A 21,723-nucleotide genomic window follows, 5' to 3' on the forward strand; every position below is an offset into this window, starting at 1 on the left:
CTTCGGATGCATTGCATGTGATCTCAGAACTAAACCGAGCATGGCAGTTCGAAATCCTGATCTTGTTCAAGTACATTTGGATCAGTTGTAATTACTGTATGGGAAGACTAATGTAGGAGTGATTTACTTTTGACTACCGACCTCATTACCTGATCGATCTATCAATCGATGTATTGATTTGGATTATTCCCCCCGACAGGTAAGGTTACAATTAGCGAAGGGTTATATCGACTTTGTATACTGCCCGCTGTCGAGTGCGGAACTACATAACGCAGAGTCCTTCGTGAGAAGCCGACAGTGGCTCAGCTGGCAAAGAAAGTCGACTCTTTATGAAATCTGGATGTTCATTACCGTGCTCACAAAAGAACGCCACTGGATCTTGTCATGAACCAATTGGACCCAGTCCATACTCTTACAGCCTGTTTCTGTAAAATTTATTTTAATATGATTTTCCCATCTAAGCCTGTGTCTTCAAAGTTCTCTTCCATTTACGTGTTTCGATTAAAATTATGCATACATTTCTCATCTCCCCAACTCATGCTACATTTCACCAATTTCATGCCCTTGTTTTTATCGTGTTAATAACATCTTGCTGAGAGTAGAAATTACGAAGCTCCTATTCAAGTGGATTTCTCCGTCCATCTGTTACTGCCTCTCTCTTACGTCCAAAATATAGCATCTGTTCTCGTGTGAAGAATAGTTTCTAAAATGAAACGTTCCTGGGAGCGGTAACAGTTAGGAGAAAGATTTCAAAATTCTCTCACACTTTTCATAACCCACCGACTACATTGCTGATATATAATGATACAGGATTAATGTTCACGTGTGAATTCTGATAAACCTGATTGCTTCCTTCGCATCTTATTTCTGTAATTCGTAAAAAAAGAGAAAGATTTTCCGTTAACATATCCAGTTTTTAATGAGAATGAACCCGCCTAGAAATTCAGTCGCCTTACCGGACGTCTTGACAAGATATTTTCCTGGTTTTCTTCAGAATGTTCAGATGATTGCCTAGATAATAACTTACATTGAAAGAGTTCATATCCGTACCTACTCTTAAAACGGCGTCTTCAAATAACCTAAGATTCGGTGAGTCAGTCGGGGTATCTACGTCATTGCTTTGGTCTGAAACAAAAGACGTTTGTGCAGCGATTTCCGTAATGATGGAGGAAGTAATCACCTCTGAAACGTCGGTAAGCTTCTACCAGACTACACTAACAGTTACGTTTCGAGACAGCAAACGGGAAGACAAAAGATACTGTATAATACTCAGGCCTACCGTTGTACGCAGTTACTATCATTATACGCGCTTTCGATATAAGCGGTTTTATTTCAGTAACATCTATTTTATTCGTGCTTCCAACCTCAGCTGGAGAGGCCGTCACACTTGAAGACGCTCACGTGGGACCACCTCTACCCTCCCTTACTTCATGAGTCATGCCCCTTTTTTCTCGTTTACGCATTTTCAGTTTACGTGGCGATTAGCAGTAACACAACCCCCGTGTATAATGAGTCTCCTGCATGAGTCCGAAAGACGTAAATGTTTTTAGAAGTCATTTTATAGCAAGAATGTTCTAAGTCTATAAACTTGAAGCTCTTGTAATCAGCTCTTCCATCGAGTCATGGAGCACAGATCGAGTGTAAAACAAGGCGTGTCACGCTCGCTCTACAGGTGACTAAGGAAACTAAACACATAATAGACCTATAGCAAGGTACTTGGGATTCTTAGAAAATACCATGTAGACCAAGTTTGCCAGTGTTCTTCATTGAACAATGGTTTTTCATTCTTTCATTGAAGTTTAACGAGTTTCTGGCACTGACTGGCATGTTCTTGCCATGCAACTTGAACTACTAACGCAAGCGGGACCTGTGTGAGCAATACTTACTCTCCATTAAGACTTATTGTCAAACCATTTTAGAGTTATAACTTGCAGTATTACAGTTTATTTTCCCTTTTACCTTACAAACAATGAAACATGTTATTTTGAATTTTATATGAAACAACAGGATTTATTGACCATTAACTTCTGCGTTAGTTCGAAAAACGCGACTTTGTACTGATTAATGTCTTCCGTGATCTTTTATGATAACGTCGGGGGAAAGAGTAAGACTGAGGAACGGTCACCTTTCCGATCCTCTGCCAATTACTGCGTTATTTTATGTTAGGTCCAGCGAACTACAAGAGTAAGTTTCTTTTCCCAAGTTCCAAGATATAGCGTTACTACCAAAGAATTTAGCTCATATTAATAGACGATTACATAAAATATCCTTCAGGAATGTGGAATTATCTTAGCAAGAATATAAGCAAAAATTGAAGAAAGTTTCATTATGCTAGTGTGTAGGATTATACTACTTGATTTCACGTTAATTCGGTGTGTTACGCATGGAGTTTATTTACAGGCTTCATTTCTTACTCAGAATGAAAAACCAACATTTACCTACAGATGATTAACATAAGCGTATTTACGTTCCTAAAGGTGGTGTGATGTGTTCTGTCCGAGGTATGAACCGAGTTTTAAATACTGCCAGTATCTCTTACGGTCCTTAATCTCAGTAAAAAAAATGCGATCAAACGACGATATAACCTTGTTTTCTCACAAAATAAAAATATGAACTGTTAATATACGATCATTTTATTTCATAACATTAGTATAATAGCTTCAGATATCATCCTCATGTTTCACAAGTGTCTTTATTTTCAAGAAATCAGAGAGTTATTGGTTTCTTCAGTCAAGGTTCTTCATGCTTCGTACGTGATTAGTGATGTAGAACAGTGCCATGATTCAAGGCCCCGTGTCACCCATGTCTTGCCTTCTTTATATCTTGGCAACAGAATGTCTATTTTATTAGACAGGAGGTATGATGTAACTCCTATCCCTGTAGCATCTTAAGGATACTGTCTCCAGTACACGGTGAATAGCATTATGATACATGGGCTTCCTCGTATTGAATCTCCCTCGCATTTGAGCTCTGTAGATAGACTAACTAACTAACTAACTAACTAACTAACTAGATGGCTTACCGAACCCGAAGGTTCATCACCGAATTAACCAAAGCCCTCCGAGGCTTGGTTAATGTGTTCGTAACATAGCTCTTTTTTCCAGGTGAAAGGTTGTTAGCCTTACACCCAACCCCCAATCTGGAGGACCTGGGTATCACTCTTAGTCTGGCGCATCTCCTTAGACCTGTCCGGCTTGGGTGACCCTACCATGAGCCGAAGCTCCGGTCGGCATAGCCCTAAGGGTCATTTGGAGCTCTGTAGACAGGATCCCTAAATTTGTTAAAATCTTAAGGTTAAAATGTAAAAGTATTATAGTTTCATGAGTCATATCTTAGTCGTTAAATTAACTGCTATAGGAAGTTTTCGGGGTTCAATTCCAGAAGGTAGAATATTTTCTTTGCCTATACGTTAAAAATTACTTGACACATACTCAGACTTCTATTCAGACGTTTCATGGGTAATTTCCCAGAGCAGTGCAGCTGAAATCTAGAAGTGTAAACCCAACATCTCGCTACCTCTTTTTTTTTACCAGTATTTATAACATCAAGAGAATAACCCTAATATTAGGGGCATCGGAAAATTTCCTTGAATCTGCGGTGTTTTATAGACCTACTTTATAGTTTACTGTGATATTAGTATAAATGCATGAGTAAATAAACTTATTGTTTTTAGAGGCATTTGAAAACAAAGAGCTATGGAAAATAAAACGATCCAAGAAAGATGTTCAGGCAGGTTAAGAAGGGAAATTAAGGAGGTCTGTCATGCCGGAACTTGATGCAAGTACAAGGGAAATAAATGCAATAAATAAATGTAATGAAAGAGACCACTTGAAGAAAAGGTGTTAACAGGAAGGTAATATTAAAATAGGTATTACGAAAACAGGGTATAATAATGTTAACGGGATTGTTCAGGCTCAAAATAGGGTTGTGTGTCGGGTTATTTCGGCGACGGTTACCTGGAGGCATGAGTTCCGTGATATTACGGAATCTTATGAATGTGCGAATAACTGTAATTTGCTAAAGGAGGATTTAGTATAAGGGAATTATTAAATATTTAAGTTGGTGTTTTCATCATTGTCATCTTTCTTGTATAAATAAGAATGAATTCGCGTAATTTATAGATAATATGTGGACTATACCTTTTAGAAATTATGACATTCGGTTCAAAAATATGCCGAAAATAGCCATAGATAAAAAAAGGAAAAAGAAAGACAACGCAAAAGCCAAGTGTGGATCTTGTATGTGTGCAAAACACCTTTTGTCTTCATTAACTTCCAATTTCTTTATCAATGTCTAGACTGTAAATTGGTTAACTCAACACAAACGAAAACTTCAAGTCTGAATTATTATTGCAAACTTCTCAGAAACAACTTATTGTCTTAAAAATCTCTTAAATTCTTGATCATATGCTAGACGTTTCTGTGCTGTTATTGGATTAAAGCTTAATATCACGTGCTAAAGTTTGAACACCTGTATAGCCCGTAGGCTTGAGCCAACACTCGTACACGCCGCATTAGTAAATGGTGTGGACCTTACAGAAACGTTTGTTGTAGCTGTTAATCATTTTGTTTCATGCCACTGGTCCTCCAGGAAACAGAGGCAACCCACAGAGCACAATATGGCTGTCACCACCAATGGTTACAAGTTCGTGGTTTGTCTCTAGAGACTCATTAACATAAGCTACGCTTACGAACGCACTTTTAAATATCGTGGTAGAAAGTCAGAACTCTTTGTTGATGTATAATTGAGGGATCCGGAAGGAATACGTATCCACGCCGATTATCCGTCTTGAAGTTTATTCCTGATATCAGGAAATGAAGACCAATCTCTTTAAATCCACTAGTTTCTAATATTTACTTGATAGAAATTGTTAGACGGTATGTCGGTTAACATTAGAACCCTTTCAATTCGTCCCAGTAATATTTAACAATTTAGCCCGTACCTAAAAGAAAACACTACACTTCACCATTACAAGGATCAACTGATTAATGATGTGTAAGAAAGTCGATGTTTCACCGAGGATAATTCGAAAACCATAAATTCAAACTGCAAAAGTTATTGATTCTTAATTCAGGTGGGCCATATAATAACTATAAATTAATTTAGCCAGTCGTCAATAGTGTTATTCACTCGGACACAGGCATCAATAATCCTGCATCCGTGTAATTTTCATCAGCTTGAAAAACTCTGCCTACAGTATCAGCGAGGTCTCAGTAGATCTTATCCAAAAAAGGAAGTATGTCCTGTAAAACCAAAAATATCAATTCTCAGCTTTTCGTGTATACAGACAGTATTAATCTGTTCGAATTCACTCACTGAATATCCAGATTAATATTTCTGCGGTATTCCCCAGTTCTCACGAAAAGAAGAAAAATGTGAAGAAAGAGTGGAAGACAATAAGAACATTGGTCTGAACAGGGTCAGAAGTCGAGACGTTAGAAACAATATCAGGAAGCTAGTCATTCAGAATTAGACTTGAGACCTCTTCAGTACGAGCAGATCCAAACGTGAGACTTTTGTACTCTGTGTCTACAAAGGCGAGTAGTACCACATGAATCGTAAACATACATTTTCAAGCGCAACCATTTAAAATAATTCTTCTCGAGAAAAAAATTGAATCACGATCTGTTCCTTCAATAAGAACAGTTTTAGTCATGCATGGGTAAGAAATCTATAATGTTTTATAGGCCTGACTCCCAGTTTCCTAGCTACCATCTGACTACGTTACTCAAGACTTGCTATCAATCAGGGTAGCCAACTGTACCGGTTGGCTCTTCAGTGTTGTCACCTCAACACCTGCAACTCTTCTCCGTTAACCTGACATCCTGAACAACTTTGCAGCGTCAACACTTCATCCACACTTCAATTTATTGTCGTGCTTGTATAGTTTTTAGTTTAACCCCTTGAAACCGAAGAGAAAAGAGAGAGAGACATTTTGTAGGATCTGAGGTTTTCACTGCTGCGAGCCTGAAGATGGATGTCTTCTGGGTTGTTGCGCCGTGTAGTCTGGTAGAAGTTTACTGACGTTTCAGAGGTCCTTGCTGCCTCTATCATCAGGGAGATCGATGACGCAAACAATATTTGAAGGATGTAAACATTTTCTAGAAATGTAATATTATGTAATGTTTGCAACTCTGCGTATGTTATTGACCTTACTATTAATTTATTTCAGATACAAATATATTTCTGCAAAACTACTGGTATTGGACAAAGCGTATTAAATCGAATTGCTAAAAATATAATGGAGAAAGCCCGATCTGTCCGTAATGCATTAATGTAAAGATCGTATCATACCTTCCTAATTCACATGTTTTGCAGACAAGAGACTTGTTCATGGTTTGCCTTAACTATTTTTTGCTTAATATCACCATAGTACATTTGTATTATAACATTAATATACCCGATTCATTTGAAAGCAACGAATAATTTGAATTTATTAAGTTGAGAACTACGCATCTACATGGACGTTAAAGGCGCTGACTTCTGACAGCCATGGTTAATTTATGTATATTACTCTCTCTCCAAATTTCAGTGCCGTGCATATGTGCTATTACGTAGAAACAAATATTAATACAAATCATGAAATATTTATGTTACCTTTCTGTTGGTTTATCTTTAAAATTAACCAACAGTATGTTTATTATTTAAATAAGCTTTTCAACCCGTGATCTTCAATCCTCGAACAATTAATTCGACATATTAACTTTCAGATTATTTAAATAATTATTTACCTAGGCCTAAATACACCGGTCCACTGTCGAATAACGCAGAAAAAAGATGATTATGGGTGGTAATTACAGTTATAAAACTTTGCGAATAGAGGATAGCAAACAACCTTACCTGAATTCGAACAGGGCATCAGCCGAATACAACTCAAGTCAGAAAAAACATCTTCAGACATTGTGTAAAGCCGATTTACCGAATTATAATCCAGGTATGTGTCAAGTTTGTCATGTACTCCATTTCCCATGATGAAGCAGTTTATTCCCATAAGACGAGTTGGTGGGTGAAGCCCTACCACTCCAAGGCTAGCCATGTGTAACAGAAATGGCAGGTTTTGGTAGGCCACTAAATCGACATCTGAAATATCTGACTGCCTCTGGTCGATAAAAGTCAGGAAAGAACTGTTGTCCACCGTTAATTGGCTGGGAATTCTAGACGGGCAGTTTGTGTGTTAACTGCGACCTGTCAAGATTTACAGACCCCACCTGGAGGAATCTGATGTTCTGAGTCGGAGTCTACCGCAACTTAACCCTGACATAGCTTGTCGCTACCTGCAGCAGGAGGGCCTGTTTTAATTAGCCAGTGCATTCCGGAAACCAATAAACGCAACATCTTTACGGTTTATAAGCACTTTGAAAACATGTTGACTAATTAAAGTGCCTATTCTTCATGTTATATCGAGACTGGGAAGGCATGTAAATAGGGCCTACGTTTTTTGGTGAACTGTAAAACAAATACAATGAGGAATTATTTCATATCTTGTATGAAACAATCCTGTTCACTCATGCGCAGTTTTCTATATCTGTTGTGATCGGATTTCAGTCCTCACTTGTTATCCGAAGTTCATGTATGTACAAGTCCAAATCAGGAATAGCATTTTTAATGTCCTGTTACTTGATGTAGAATCCCCCTATTTAATACTCAATTGCATTAGATTCTGTGGTTCATTAATTATAAATTTATGTTGAAACCAAAAGTGAATTATGTGAAGCTGCAATTAAATTTTGAAAGTCTAGTATTTGTGGGTTTTGTTTCACTGTAAACAGCGATTTACATAAACCACATTAACAAATTGATAATTTTAACGGTGAATTGTGTTTTCTTTGTGCTACGAACTGTATTCTTAAATAATATTTAGACCAGCTTCGGCCTCAGAGGATTAAGACAGGAGGAGGAGGAGGAGGAGGAGGAGGAGGAGGAGGAGGAGGAGGAGGAAGCGGAGGAAGCGGAGGAAGAGGAGGAAGAGGAGGAAGAGGAGGAAGAGGAGGAGGAAGAGGAGGAAGAGGAGGAAGAGGAGGAAGAGAAGAGGAGGAAGAGGAGGAAGTGGAGGAAGAGGAGGAAAAGGAGGAAGAGGAGGAGGAAGAGGAGGAGGAAGAGGAGGAGGAAGAGGAGGAGGAAGAGGAGGAGGAGGAGGAAGAGGAGGAGGAAGAGGAGGAGGAAGAGGAGGAGGAGGAGGAAGAGGAGGAGGAGGAAGAGGAGGAGGAGGAGGAAGAGGAGGAGGAGGAGGAAGAGAAGGAGGAAGAGGAAGAGAAGGAGGAAGAGGAGGAGGAAGAGGAGGAGGAAGAGGAGGAGGAAGAGGAGGAGGAAGAGGAGGAGGAAGAGGAGGAGGAAGAGGAGGAGGAAGAGGAGGAGGAAGAGGAAGAGGAAGAGGAGGAGGAAGAGGAGGAGGTGGAGGAGGAGTAAAGACATCGTCTTCAAAAGTGATACTGGAGCTAATCGGAGTTACTCAACCCAGTCAGAGACGAATGCAAACCTCTGCAGTCGCCATTGAGATCGAAAACAAAAGAATACGACGCTACACACAAAACGCTGGTCCAGCATCTTAAGAGAGACGAGTGGGAGTCGACGGGTCGGTAGGAGGAATGCGATGGGTATTATTGAGAGGCAATAATTAGCTTTTGTTTCGTGTAGCATCATGGTCCGTGTAACCAATTCATAGCTCGCGTATGTGTGCGCGCGCGAGGGGACGATAGAACATACCTGTTTCTGAAAGCATAAAACCAGAAACGTGATCCAGGAAATTTTGAGTAGGGGGAGGGGAAAATTCCTTAAGTGGATAGTCATATACATGTAACTAAAATTTAATTAAGCACAGTAAAAGAAGATTGTGAAAAACGAATTTTAAAAACAAAACGGATTGATAGCAGTTTATGTAATGCCCGTTATTTACTGCCGGAAATCTGAGCTGTTAGATGTGGAATTTGCCTCAGTATTTCGTTAAACACTGCTGTAAAAGTGTCTACCGCAGGTAGGTAAAGTATCATTGAATATGAACATTATGAAAGGAATAATAGGCCTACTCCTTCGCCAATGGTTTCTTGTAGTTATGAAACCAGAGTTCAACGAAAGAGCAGTTGAGAAAAACGCATATAACAACAGAGGTGTAATGGCCGCAGAAAGGAAATGTCCTTAAGAAATAAGCCATAATTAACTTCGTAAAATTTCACTTCAAAATCCTCATTGGATGTTGTCGTAACAAAGCAGACTATGAAGTGTGATACAAATTACACTGTCTTAGGCTTAATTTGTTGGTCCATAAAATGTAAAGGTAAAGTTGTCGCCTGGTGTTTATTAAACATAACGCCATGAAGACATGTCTGAGAGTGAAGGTGTAGTTCTACTCATAAACGACCCTGGTACTTGGTCACCTTCACGCCCCGTCCGCTTTTAGCCCCAAGGAAAGTGCAAAATGTGCCTACCAGGCAGGAGGACGGGCTGGCTTCAGATCCGGTGTGACCGCGGTAGGCAAGACAGAAATTCCTTGTCCTTACCGGGAATCGAACACCGGTCGACCAGCCCGTAGCCTAGACACTATACATGTTTAGCGTTCTCACACGTAAGCAACCCGCAAAAACAACACATATACTGGCTTTTATAAGTAAACCTGTAAACTTGCAACGTAAAAGATCTACATAAACCGCTCTCGAACACACTAATATTGAGAAATCGATATCAGATAAATTAAATTCGCACTTAATCAGTTACAGGGGTTCTAAGACGGTAATGTACCATCATCCGACTGAAACAGCTAAGGAAAATTACGAAAATTCTCATTCACGGTGTTCAGTATCTAAACCTGGAATCAAACGTGGCTGCTCCAAAGTAGCATTGCCGTTGAATAACGTGTCTGGTTTAGGAAACTGGATGTCATTGTTGAAGTATCTAAAATGTTTAGTCATGAAGCAGTCAGAAAGACTTTGAAATCGCACCGAATGAGAAGTGGAACCTCACCGTAAGTATATTTCTTGGAACATTTTAGAATCCGAATTTTGCTTTCTGCCTAGTCATCGACTGATCAGAGACGAATAAAAAAGATAATTGCTGGTTCAGCCATTAATTACAACGGAAATAGTGTCCTTGTAGCCTGTTACATGTGCGTTAAACCATAGTTCATACGATTATTCGTCATAAATATAACGCAGATCTGCAATATTAGTAATTATAAATACTGCCACGAACAAAAGAAGCAATACATGCACTTATTCCACGAAATGAGTGAGAAAACGTGAGATAAAAAGACTTACTTTTTCTCCGTGGGTGGTTTCATGAACTAAAATGTCTCGGGACATCTCAGTTAGTAAAGCGACTGGCTATGGGTTCGAACATCCGGATTCGATTCTCGATAGCGGGTTTGTTTATTCTCCGCCGCATTCAAACGACCCTGGACCCACACAGCCTCAACATAAAATATGTCAAGATATGCGCCATTAATTACGGTGGAATCGACAACGCTGAGACCAAGGCTTGTTACCTTGTAGATAGGCCTATTATAGAACTCGGAAATTTACAAGAGTTCTCCATTGGTTCTAGCCTTATTATTTTTTTATTAAGTGTTCTGTCTTACGACAGGTCCATTGCTCTGCCCAAAAAGAGCTCTCCAGTTGTCCCTATTCTCGGCTTCTCGCTTTAATTCCTGGAACGTCATCTTCTTTCCTTGTTTAAGGTCGTCGGTTAGCTGTATCAATCTTCTTCCTAGTCCTCTCTTTCCTTCAACCTGGCCTTCGGTGATATCACTCATTAATCCATTCCTTCTCATAATATGTCCCAGCCAGTTAGCTTTCCTTCGTGTAATCGCCTGCAGAATGCTTCTTTGCTCGTTGACTCTCCTCAATACTTCTTCGTTGGTCACTCGATCCGTCCACCTGATCTTCTCTATTCTTCTCCAACACCACATTTCAAAACTCTCCAGGTATTTCTGTTCCTTCTTCCTGAGTGTCCAAGTCTCTGCTCCATACAGCGCGACACTCCATACGTAACACTTCACTAGTTTCTTCTTCATCTCCAAGCCCAACTTGCTAGTGAGAAGTATCCTCTTCTTGACGAAAGCTGCCTTGGCCATGGCTATCCTTGCTTTTACTTCCTTGGTGCATAGGGCGTCCGTCGTGACTATGCTTCCCAAGTACTTGAAATGCTCCACATTCTCCATTTGTTGGTTTCCAATTACAACGTTCAATGGTTCTGCTCTCGGTGCTATCCTCATTACCTTTGATTTTTCAATGTTGATTTCCATTCCATACTCTCTACCTGTCTCCACTAACTTGTCCATTATGTTCTGTAATTCCTCCTCTTCCTTTGCCAATACTACTAAGTCGTCTGCATACTTTACAGTCTTTATCACTCTTCCTCCAATTTTGAAGTCTCCTGTTCCCTCCAGAGCTTCCTTGGCAAGCCATTCCCCGTACAGGTTAAAAAGAATTGGTGATAAGCAGCATCCCTGTCTTACACCTCTACCTATCTCAACGCTGTTGGTGTCTCCTGAGTCCAGTCTCACTTTGACTTTTTGCTGCATGTACAGGTTTTTGATTAATCTTCTATCTCTCCAATCAATTCCAATTCTCTGTAGGATCCTCATTAATTTCTTCCATTTTACTCGATCGAAAGCCTTCTTCCAGTCGATGAAGCAGGCACATACTTCTTCCTTGACATCGAGAACTCTCTCTGAAATTATTCTCATAACTCCGATGGCATCTCTGGTTCCTCTTCCTCTCCTGAATCCAAATTGGTCGTCTCCCATCACTTCCTCTATCTTCTTTTCTAGTCTTTTAGTCAGTATTCTCGTCATTATCTTTGCCGCATGTGAGATTAGGCTGATCGTCCTAGCCTATGCTAGATTAATCCAGTCACTAACGCCACAAGAATATTAAGGGCTTGCCTTAAATTAGGCAATTACCGCTTCCTTCCACAGAATTTACAAGTTATTATTCATTAATCTTCCCATCATTCAATTCTATAAAGTCTGAGCATCGTTAAATAAATCCGATATAAATAAGTAGTAAATATCATAATCCGAGTGAATCCTGATGATACAGTTAGAAAATTGGATTAAAAGTATTTATTTAACTTACTAAAAGTGGTGATACGTAGTTATTCTTTGGATCAGTTTAAACGTTCTGCAAGGTTCCACTTTAGTCATATTCTTGTAAATGTAGTAATTTTGAATGGCTTCTCACAATTGTCATTATTTTAGCCGTCTTCTGCCAGCGCACAACCTTTAAATACAAACTATAAGGTCTAAGTCATGCTCATCATGGGCCGAGCTACGCGCCATTAATTACGTAGGTATCGCCAGCGAACAACAGCGCTGTGGAGGAATTTCGAATAAGAGCCCATGAGGACGGGAAGGGTGGAGGCACAGTACAGGTTCCGCATGACATGAAGCACTGTTAACACTGGCGCCGAACGTCTTGGTCGAGTGGTTAGATGGTCTCTTCGTATTCGGGAGGTCCCGCGTTCAACTCTGGACCGAAAATTGGCTAACCTGACTGCAGGATAAAACACTCGTCGAAAGTTGAATATTAACCAACGTTTCGGCAATCAATACCATCTTCAGCTGGCAGCTGCTATGTTTACGAAAACGTTAAATAATTTTCAACATTCGACTAGGCTCATCCCGAAAAGCCGAAACATTGTTTCATGGCGTTAGCTTATGTTTGACGTCTAACTGAATTTTAGTTACACAAAAATGTGTATTTTTGTAATTATAATCATGCAACTTAAGATTGTAGTTATAAGCTCTTATCTTCTTCGTAATCTTTACTTTCTCAAAACCCACTTTAAGTAAGTCCCTGATACAGTCTTGAGGCTATTCTATCCCTTTCATTGTTCAGTAAGAAGGTGCTAACTGAATCTATACCCAAGCTATAAAAGTATACTGTGTTTTTTAATTCTGGGATAAGGGTCTCCCCACTAGTTGGGGGGCTGGGTGAGCCCCAAACCCGGTCCGAACACAGTGGCGAAGAAAAAAGTTCCTCCCCCTGCTAGAAATCAAAACCCCGTGCTTTCAGTACTGCTTTTAGAAGTCGAAGTTCTGGGAAGAACTTACAATACCTACTTTCCTTCAAATGCTTCAGTCTGTATGATAAGGCTGGCGGGAATAATACATTAGTCTAATAGACAGAGTGATACATCTTTGTACATTATTACCACTAATAGGCATACAGTCGCCATTAAATTTCATTTGTCAGATTTAACATGTCGCTTCGTACTGATGATGGAGCAAGTTAGTAACCCTACCTCTGAAACACTGATAGAACTTCTATCAGATTACTGGGCGCTACAATCCAGCAGACAGCCGTCTTAACTAGATCAAAAAATGACAACTAAACTGTAGTAAATTTACGGCAGTAACTTAGTAAGTTACAATGATATTTAACGTTCTACATTAGGTGTGCTCGCCATGGTATGGCACGCCCTCAGGCTCAAACAGGTAGCCGCAGACATCAATGGTAACTGTGAACCGGCCTGCCTGTATTGAATTATCAGTCGCGGACGGCCGACAAGGTGTCGTCTAAGGCAGTTGTATTCAACCTGGGGTACTCGTACCCCCCGGGGGTAGGCGAAGACATCTTAGGGGGTGCGTGAAATTTTTTAAAAACATATATTATGATAAAAATTGAATAATCAGTATTGTCATTTGTTTAATTTATTTTAGATGTAGATTATATACTGTGTATAACTTGAATTATACACCAACAACTTTGAGGGTACAAAGTTGAAGAGAAATTATATCTGGGAGTACGTGAACAAAAAAGGTTGAATACCACTGGTCTAAGGCATGAGGACGGGGCAGTGAACCAACATCTCACTGTTAATAAATATTACTAAATGCAACACAGCCTCGGACGGGAGGATAGTAATGGGCTCTTAAAAACATGGCAACGAATCTTCCAGTTGCATAACTGGCGGGGAATTTCTGAACTAGCTCAGTAATTATCATATTATCAATGAATATTTTGTATGGAGTAAGGGATAATTTAATATAACATTTTATAATACTTAAGGTTCACTGATCGTTGTATAATCACTGTCTTAAGCGACATTATAACAAGTTATTCACATAAACAACAGATATTTACATACAGTATTCAACCTATTGAGCCCTCTAAAAAGAAAACATTTACGAATTCTACTAAATTTCGTATTTCAGTGTTCAAGCAGACTTTGATTGTGACGTCTCTCCTCATGTCAGTCACACATACAATTTCTTTCCGTACCACATTCAAACTGCAAGACGTAACTTAATACCACATGCTTTATCACAGTCAGTAACGTTGCATTTTGTAATTACGCGTTTAAAATTATTCTCAGTCTCAACCAGTTGATCATTGTAATGGAGATGTATTGTTTTCTTTGCGGTACGGACTGGATATTTAAATATCATTTAGATGGGCTTCGGCAAACTGTTATTCATACGTTTTTAGAGTTATTTATTTTTTGAGATTTTTTTAAATGTCTTCTTCACCAATTTGTATTACTCCATGATCATGATGTTCATTTATTGCGTAAACAAAAATAATTTCATTTATCTCGTCCTATCTGTCTTGTTAAGAGCTCTCGTTGCAGTACTCAGCGCTAAACAAAAGTTTCTTCATGCGAAAGCTAATTATAGGTAGAGGAATATACAAAATTTGATTAGAGTTTCATGAAAAAAGCGTTTATATTTGACCTGTATAAATTAATACAAAATTCTCCCGGGTACATGCAATGTTGATTCTCTTTTCCACATTTAGTCAAAATCTGTTGATATTAGACGGACGGACGTAACCTCTCATTATGACCTCATTTCTTGTGTGTACGTAATGTAAACCCTAAAGGCTGCTGTATGTATTTTTGCCGGAGGGGATCAGTTGAACATTCCCTCCACCGCTATTGTGTTACCCTGCACAATTTAACGCATTAAGCGATAACTACGCGGCTAATTGGCGGAGAAGCTGTGAGATGCAACAGCTTTTGGTTTTAAAAATTCAACTGAGTGACAAAAGTAACGCGGAATTTGTTTTTAGCAGTCCACCAACTTCCATTTGTCAGTTACGGGATTAAATTACGAAGCCGCGTTATAGAAAATTAGCCTCAGCAACAGCTAAATGTCACGTCCTATATTCATCCGCGAGCTTAAGCCTGCAGAAGCGCTAAAAAGTCACGGCGAATGTATCACTGCGCTGCCACATTTGTGTTCATTTAGTTTTTCGGAAAAGCGTAATTTATATTTCTGAACTGAGTTCAATCTGTAAACCGTAATATTATAGTACATGTAACAAACCATGTGACTCCCTCGAATTTTCAGAAAGCACTGCGGTAGTTATTTATTAATTTATGATCTGCAGTCCTTTGTCTTGTAGACTAGACTCTCTGGAGAAACCACAATAAGAACAGCCGACCTTGCTAACTTGGTGACAAAAGCACTTAAAATGAGGCTTTAATTACTCCACTTATTAGTTCTGGACAACGTAGAACGCTGAAAACTAATTTAGTTCAAGATATTTCAATGAAGAAATTCCAAGTTTTTGTGTGAGACTGTACGACGACCTTTTATTTTTAGCCATAAATGTCGCCACGGTTTTTAAAGTGGTTGTTATGGAGGGGGAACGGGGCGATTCTAAGCAACTCCCCCCCCCCCTTCCACTCATGTGTGTGGACTAAAGACTCACTACGACTTGTTTTATATTTGACAGTTTGTCTTCCTTTTTTATTTAAATAAATCTCCTTCCCCCCAGCCCTCTGCAGTACCATCGCTGTCCCCAGCACCTCCCTTTGGTCAACCTGCTCTTCAGGTTACCTGGCTGTGGAAAATATAGGCTGGGTGTTTCAAAAATAATGTGCGCTGTGAGGCAATGGGACATAATTTTTTCTTTATTTCTGTTACTATTAACCTTGTATAGGGATTTCTGTCTTCTGGGTTGTTGCGCTGTGTAGTCTGGTAGAAGTTTACCAACGTTTCAGAGGTCATATTGAAATTCATCGCCCTGATGACGGAGGCAGTATGACCTCTGAAACGTTGGTAAACATCGACCAGACTACACAGCGCAACAACCCAGAAGACAGAAATCTTCATACTCACCGCTGTGAGAACCTCAAATCTTGTATAGTTTTGTAAATATCATCAATGTCATCTGTAAGAGACACAGCATTCCCAGAGAAACTTTTATGTCTGTCTTCTGGGCTGTAGCGCCATGTAATCTAGTAGAAGTTTATCATGCATTTCAGAGGTCCTTCTGCCTTGATCATCAAGGCGATGAGTAAATCGCGCGCACGGGTCTCTGAAACAATTATAAATTTCTGACAGACTACATGGCGCTACAGCCCAGAATACATCCATCTTCGGATTCACATTCGTCGTGAGAACTTCAAATCCTACACAGTTACTTAGGTGGAAATATCGACTATCTGATCTCAGACTGTTTTGAAATTATCGCTTGTCTGAGGCACATCGAAATTACTATTCTAAACGTCTCATAAAGCGTTCCCCGAATTTAACCTACTGTTAATTTAATGTTTTTGAATATATTTTTGATTTGTTACCGCCGTTGAAACAACCGCACCTCGTCACATAGCTGCTAAGTGAGACTAAACAACAGAGCGTTTTGATAATCTTTCGATATTTAGTGTAACATCTGGATGCATGAATCCAACTTCATCTGCAGGCCACGTACTTAAGAGGAGAAACTTGTATTAAAGGATGTTCAGAGACGATGGAATCCACCTGGAAAACGAAGAGGATACAGGGCAGCGGGTCAGTAGGGGGAGGACTGGTCACGGAATGAATAAATCATCGGGCAGGCTGGACCTCGGGTTCCACCCGAAGAAGAAAGCCCCGTGGCCGAGCACTTGTCTTCTTGATGGAATGTGAAATGCGAAGTGCAAATGACGCGAACTGCTGTGCATTACACCTACCAGAAAACAAATCAAGCAGATGGGGACACGAACATAGCACACCAGGTGTTGCGAATTATTAAGTTACAAACTTGACTGATGTATATATCCTTCAACAAGTGAACATGGTATTTGTTAATTTGCTGGGCAGGTACTGTCGGTGTTCTCGTATTTCGTTTTCATATGAATCTATAAATCTTCATTTATATTGTCAATGACTCTAATAAGTGCTAGTGGTTACAGAGCCCTCCCTAAATAGTCGACTGTTATTACGTCATTCGAGGCATAGTTCTCTATTGCTATGAAGCCCGAAATTGTATCAACATTCATAAGAAAAGCGATCGATCGGTACCTGAATTGCTCTTTGCGTAATATAAATAGCGAATGGTGGTGGAGTATGAAAAAATCGTGAACTACCTGGTTCTAAACTCCACTGGTCACCGTTTATCCTTACTGAACTTTATGGTGTTTTATCCAGTGGCTCCAGGTAAATGAAGGAATACTCTACAGCTGTCTCCAGAATTCTTACCTATTCATCGTTAATAATAATCTTCCAATGTCTATCGAAGACGCTAAGGCCTGTAATTTGTTTTTCCCACAGGTATTGCAGGCTTAGCACATTTAAACTTTCATTATTACATTATTCTGACTGTAATAGTAATATATTTTTTCTTCCCTCAGAATGACAGTTCGTAAATAGTACCAATAATCACTGAGTTTTGTGAGTTTAAATTCTGGTTTTCTTGGAAATGAAATTATTCAAAACTGAATTATGTAGGTCAAATGTAATTTCTGACTTGATTCTGCAAAGATGATTAGCAGAAACTGAGTATAATATATCCTCCTCAGCTACTCAGAAAAGAATAATGAATGAATTCATATATTTCCCAGGCATAATATAATATAAAAATACATGTAGCTAAACTAACATGACCTAACAAGCACATAAGATAATATGTAACAGAATGACAATAAGTATTTCCACTGTTTATTATAGCAATAAAATAATTCGAAGCCGAATACCATAGTTTTCAAATATATTTTGGAAAAAACTAACTTTGGACTGAGACTATTTCTGGAACTTGTCCTGCTTATGAACCAGATTTTACCTTTCGAATGTCCCTTGCCCAAATAAAAATAATGATCTTGGCTTTACAACCAAAATTTTGAATGCATTTGTCATTCATCTACCATGCGTGCTACATGCCTCGCCCATCTCATTGTATTTTTATTTAATCGCTCTGATAACAATATGAAGCTCCTTGCCATGCAGTTTACTCCATCCTCCTGTCAGTATATCCATTTTTAGCCTACGTATTCCCCTAAGCAACCTGTTCTCAAACATTCAATCTGTGTTCCTCCCTCAATGTGAAGGACGAAGTTTTCACACTTTCATAAAACAGAAAAAAAATGTGTTTGAATCTTTACGTGTTTGTGTGTCTAGATAGCAACCAGGAAGACAAGTTTCCGAATAGCATGGCGACAACTTACATATAGGATTATGTTTATTCCGCTGTTAAACATAACGTTAATATATTATAGGAAAATCCATTTATTAACCTTGGAATTTTGGACCTGGATGTCTTGCGTTGAATTTCGCCGGCTGATACTTAGAGGGCAACGTCATCACAACACGTTTACCTAAGACTCCTCATTAACTTTCAACATTCGCATTAAAATTCCTTCTCGCCATTCCAATTGGCAAATTTCCTGTCGCATTTTATACCACAAATATCTCTTGTTTCTTCCATCGGTACATGCCCAAACATTTTCCTACAGCCTCAGTTCTTAGTGACGTGTATAATGCACGAAGATGTCATTCAAGGGTTTATGGCTGAAACGCTGAAGCTGTCCCAGTAGTGGGAACGGTGTCGTGTGCTAGCTACTCTGACAACTCTCTTTCCCACGCCCGAAGCATCTCGCGCCATGGCACACTTTCAGCCGCAGCGCCACGCTTCGACAAGCGTGCAATTCCGGATGCAGAAGAAACACGCCATGTCTAGCAAAAGGCGTGCTACGATTAGATACGCCGATTTTAAAAAAATGGCGGACAGACAACATTATTCGTTATATTATTGCTGCTGTTGATGATAACGAAAACGATGATGGTTATAACACAATCGACAGATCCGAAACCTCTCCAATGAGCGGGTTTAGTAGTAACGGTGTAGCCAACAATGGTCTATTATTATCATCATTATCCCATCTATTCACCATTTTATAGGGTATTTACTTCTATGTACCTGAGACAAACCTTGTCCCTGAGTTACATTGTGCAGCAGCTAACTACCAGAAAATCTTAGGTTCTTGTTTCTGAACACTTACGTGTTCTTCCGTAGTGTTCATTGGCGTTCCACAGGGATTTGTTTTGGGTCCTTTGCTTTTCAACTTATTCGGCAAAGTGTTAGGTTAGGTTAGGTTCGACGCCTGTCAAAGGCGGCTGCATCACCTGAAATCATTCTGAAATCCACATCGTTTGCTTCTTCGCTTGTTTGTTTCTTTCAGTGGGAGTGAAGTGACAGGAACGTGACGTAATGGAGTTTTTCCTTCACGCTCCCTGTATATTTTCATCACGTGATGCTTGGCAGGTCAGCCAACTTGATCTTCCATCAGTGCTTTTATTCTTTACACAGGTTGAGACAGGGGACATGCTTTGAAATTGCGTTTGGGGCTAATAAATGTGCTTCTATTATTATCATCATTGTAAGATGTTCATAAATCTAAGGAAAAAATTTGTTGTGAAAGCTACAGATTCAGTGACAGACACAAACAAGAACCTATATGACTAACAGGATTAAGAACAGAATCATTCTAGAATGAGAGAAACTTAATAAGTATAAAGCCGACTTACGGACGCTTCGCTAGTTAAAATAATGGGATCATCAGGTATCAAACTGGAAATCTGAAAGTATATTAAAAACAGAATAAACTACGTCCTTCTTGGAATGAATTGTGGAGGAACGAGTTAGCAATTGTTGTAGAACCACCCCTTGTACTGTCTTCTGCCGCTGCTGCTGGGTTGTTGAATTTCTCGGAGAGAACGTTTTTCACCTTGAGCAGGCTTGTCAGTCAAGTCAGTCCGGTGAGTGATATAGGCGACGGGCTGAGGCCACACAGTTACTACCTGTCGCCATGGATTCCTGTCTTTCCCCATCCGCTATCTCTCATCAACCGGCTTGCTTGTGTCACTTTGCCAGCGTCGTTCACTGCCATTGTCTGTCTTAAGTGTTAAACCTTAAAAAAAGCCACGACAGTACAGAGTTTTGAACTCTGTTCAGGCTTGCTCGACATCAGTCAAAGAGCGGCAAGTCTAAAATTGCATCACGCTCAATTAATTCTCTGATTATTTAACAATGTTTTCCCAACTACAGAGATTGTATAATATGGAGCGAGATGAAAAGTTTTTCATGAATCGCGAGAAGGTAAGAATTTTAAATGAATAGGCCGTGGCATATTTGCAGGTAGGCCTAAGCCGACATTCTCTTTAAGAGACCAAGGAAAATCATGATATCTTGCTTGTAATGTTTTAAAAATCTTGAAGACTGTGGGTATTTGAGATCAAATACGCTCTGTATTATCACAAAATTATAAAATTAAAATTTAAAATGAAGAACGATAAGATAGGCGGGACATGTAGCACACATATACCTACGAAATTTTAATTTGAAAGCCTGGAGAGAATAAATATGAAAATAATATAAAATTGGATCGAAAACAAATATGCTGTGAGAATGCAGACGACGTTCATTTGTCTCTGGATCGACCTAGGGACCAGTAGCGAACTCTTGTGAACTCCGTAATAATCCTTCGGTTGACGAGCTGAGCAACAATAAGGTTCTTAAGAAGAACTCTGCTTCAGTTAGGAGTTGGGTTGTGATTATAGGAGGAATATGGACACTAACTCGGGATGGAGTTTCAGTTGTGGGAATTAGAAATAGCCGTGCTGAAACTTCGGGTTATACTACAAAGGAAGTAGTTCGTTAGTTAGTATCTCTTTTTATTATTATTATAATTATACTTCGTCTTCTTCTTAGTCTCTCAAACGGTACATTTACGATATTGTACAGCCAGGCCTCTGACGTAACTGCAGTGATGTGATTTGTGGCGTGACTGGACAAAAGACATTACTTCGGGCTGAATTGCCCTGTCCTCAGAAAATTATACATAAAAGATGCCTCACATACACCAGAACCCATGAATTCTGTGGTAGAAAATAAGTAAAACCTGCAAATAGAGGCAACAGGTTCCTCCGAAACGCTGGTAACCACCACCAACAAAGCGTCAAACCCGAGACGACAGCAATAAACACTTTCCTGAAAACTTTAAATCTCACAAAGCAAGGTGGAGTTAAATGTTAAAGTGTTGTTTTGTAAAGAACTTCTTCAGTGTCACGTTCCACAGCGAGATACAAAATATTTTATTTCATTATCGATTGAGATATTTGCCATACTGGACGTTTCTTACCAGAGTTTTTGGAAAGGGACGAAATACTGTGAGATAAAATCTCATGAAACTTTGCAACTTTTCTCTCCATTCTAATAAACTACGTAAGATTAAGCTTGAATGCCTGGCAGCAAGTTTTTGACCCTAGTCGAAGTGTCCTTGTATCCTAGCATGCAGTAACATGGTTAGCGCGCCACACGTTTGACACAGGCTTACCCCCGTCTCTGCCTATAGTCAGTTGAGACAAACAGGTTGTCGTCTGGTGTCGTCAATAGCATCCGATCAGCTGAAGTTGAATGGAAACAGGAGCGAGTCTGACTATGACATCATTCCGCTACAGTCCGTTGGCTAGCGAGCCTGCTGTACACAGACCGTGGGAATCGGGTGCACAGACTAGACTGCAATGAC

The 21,723-nt window shown here is 39.5% G+C and overlaps 1 protein-coding gene and 1 long non-coding RNA gene across 3 annotated transcripts in view; one reads left to right on the forward strand and one right to left on the reverse strand.

The window, feature by feature from the left end:
• Positions 1-21,723, reverse strand: part of Ser (protein serrate) — a 248,246-nt gene that overhangs the window by 189,385 nt on the left and 37,138 nt on the right. The gene's annotated exons all lie outside the window — the stretch shown is intronic.
• LOC147873892 (uncharacterized) overlaps positions 1-21,723 on the forward strand; it is a 191,397-nt gene that overhangs the window by 163,288 nt on the left and 6,386 nt on the right. The window lies entirely within an intron of this gene.

Source organism: Zootermopsis nevadensis, unplaced genomic scaffold (assembly GCF_977971745.1).
Source record: "Zootermopsis nevadensis isolate Lab colony 2312 unplaced genomic scaffold, Znev_1.0 Znev_ptg000013l, whole genome shotgun sequence".
Taxonomy (NCBI): domain Eukaryota; kingdom Metazoa; phylum Arthropoda; class Insecta; order Blattodea; family Termopsidae; genus Zootermopsis; species Zootermopsis nevadensis.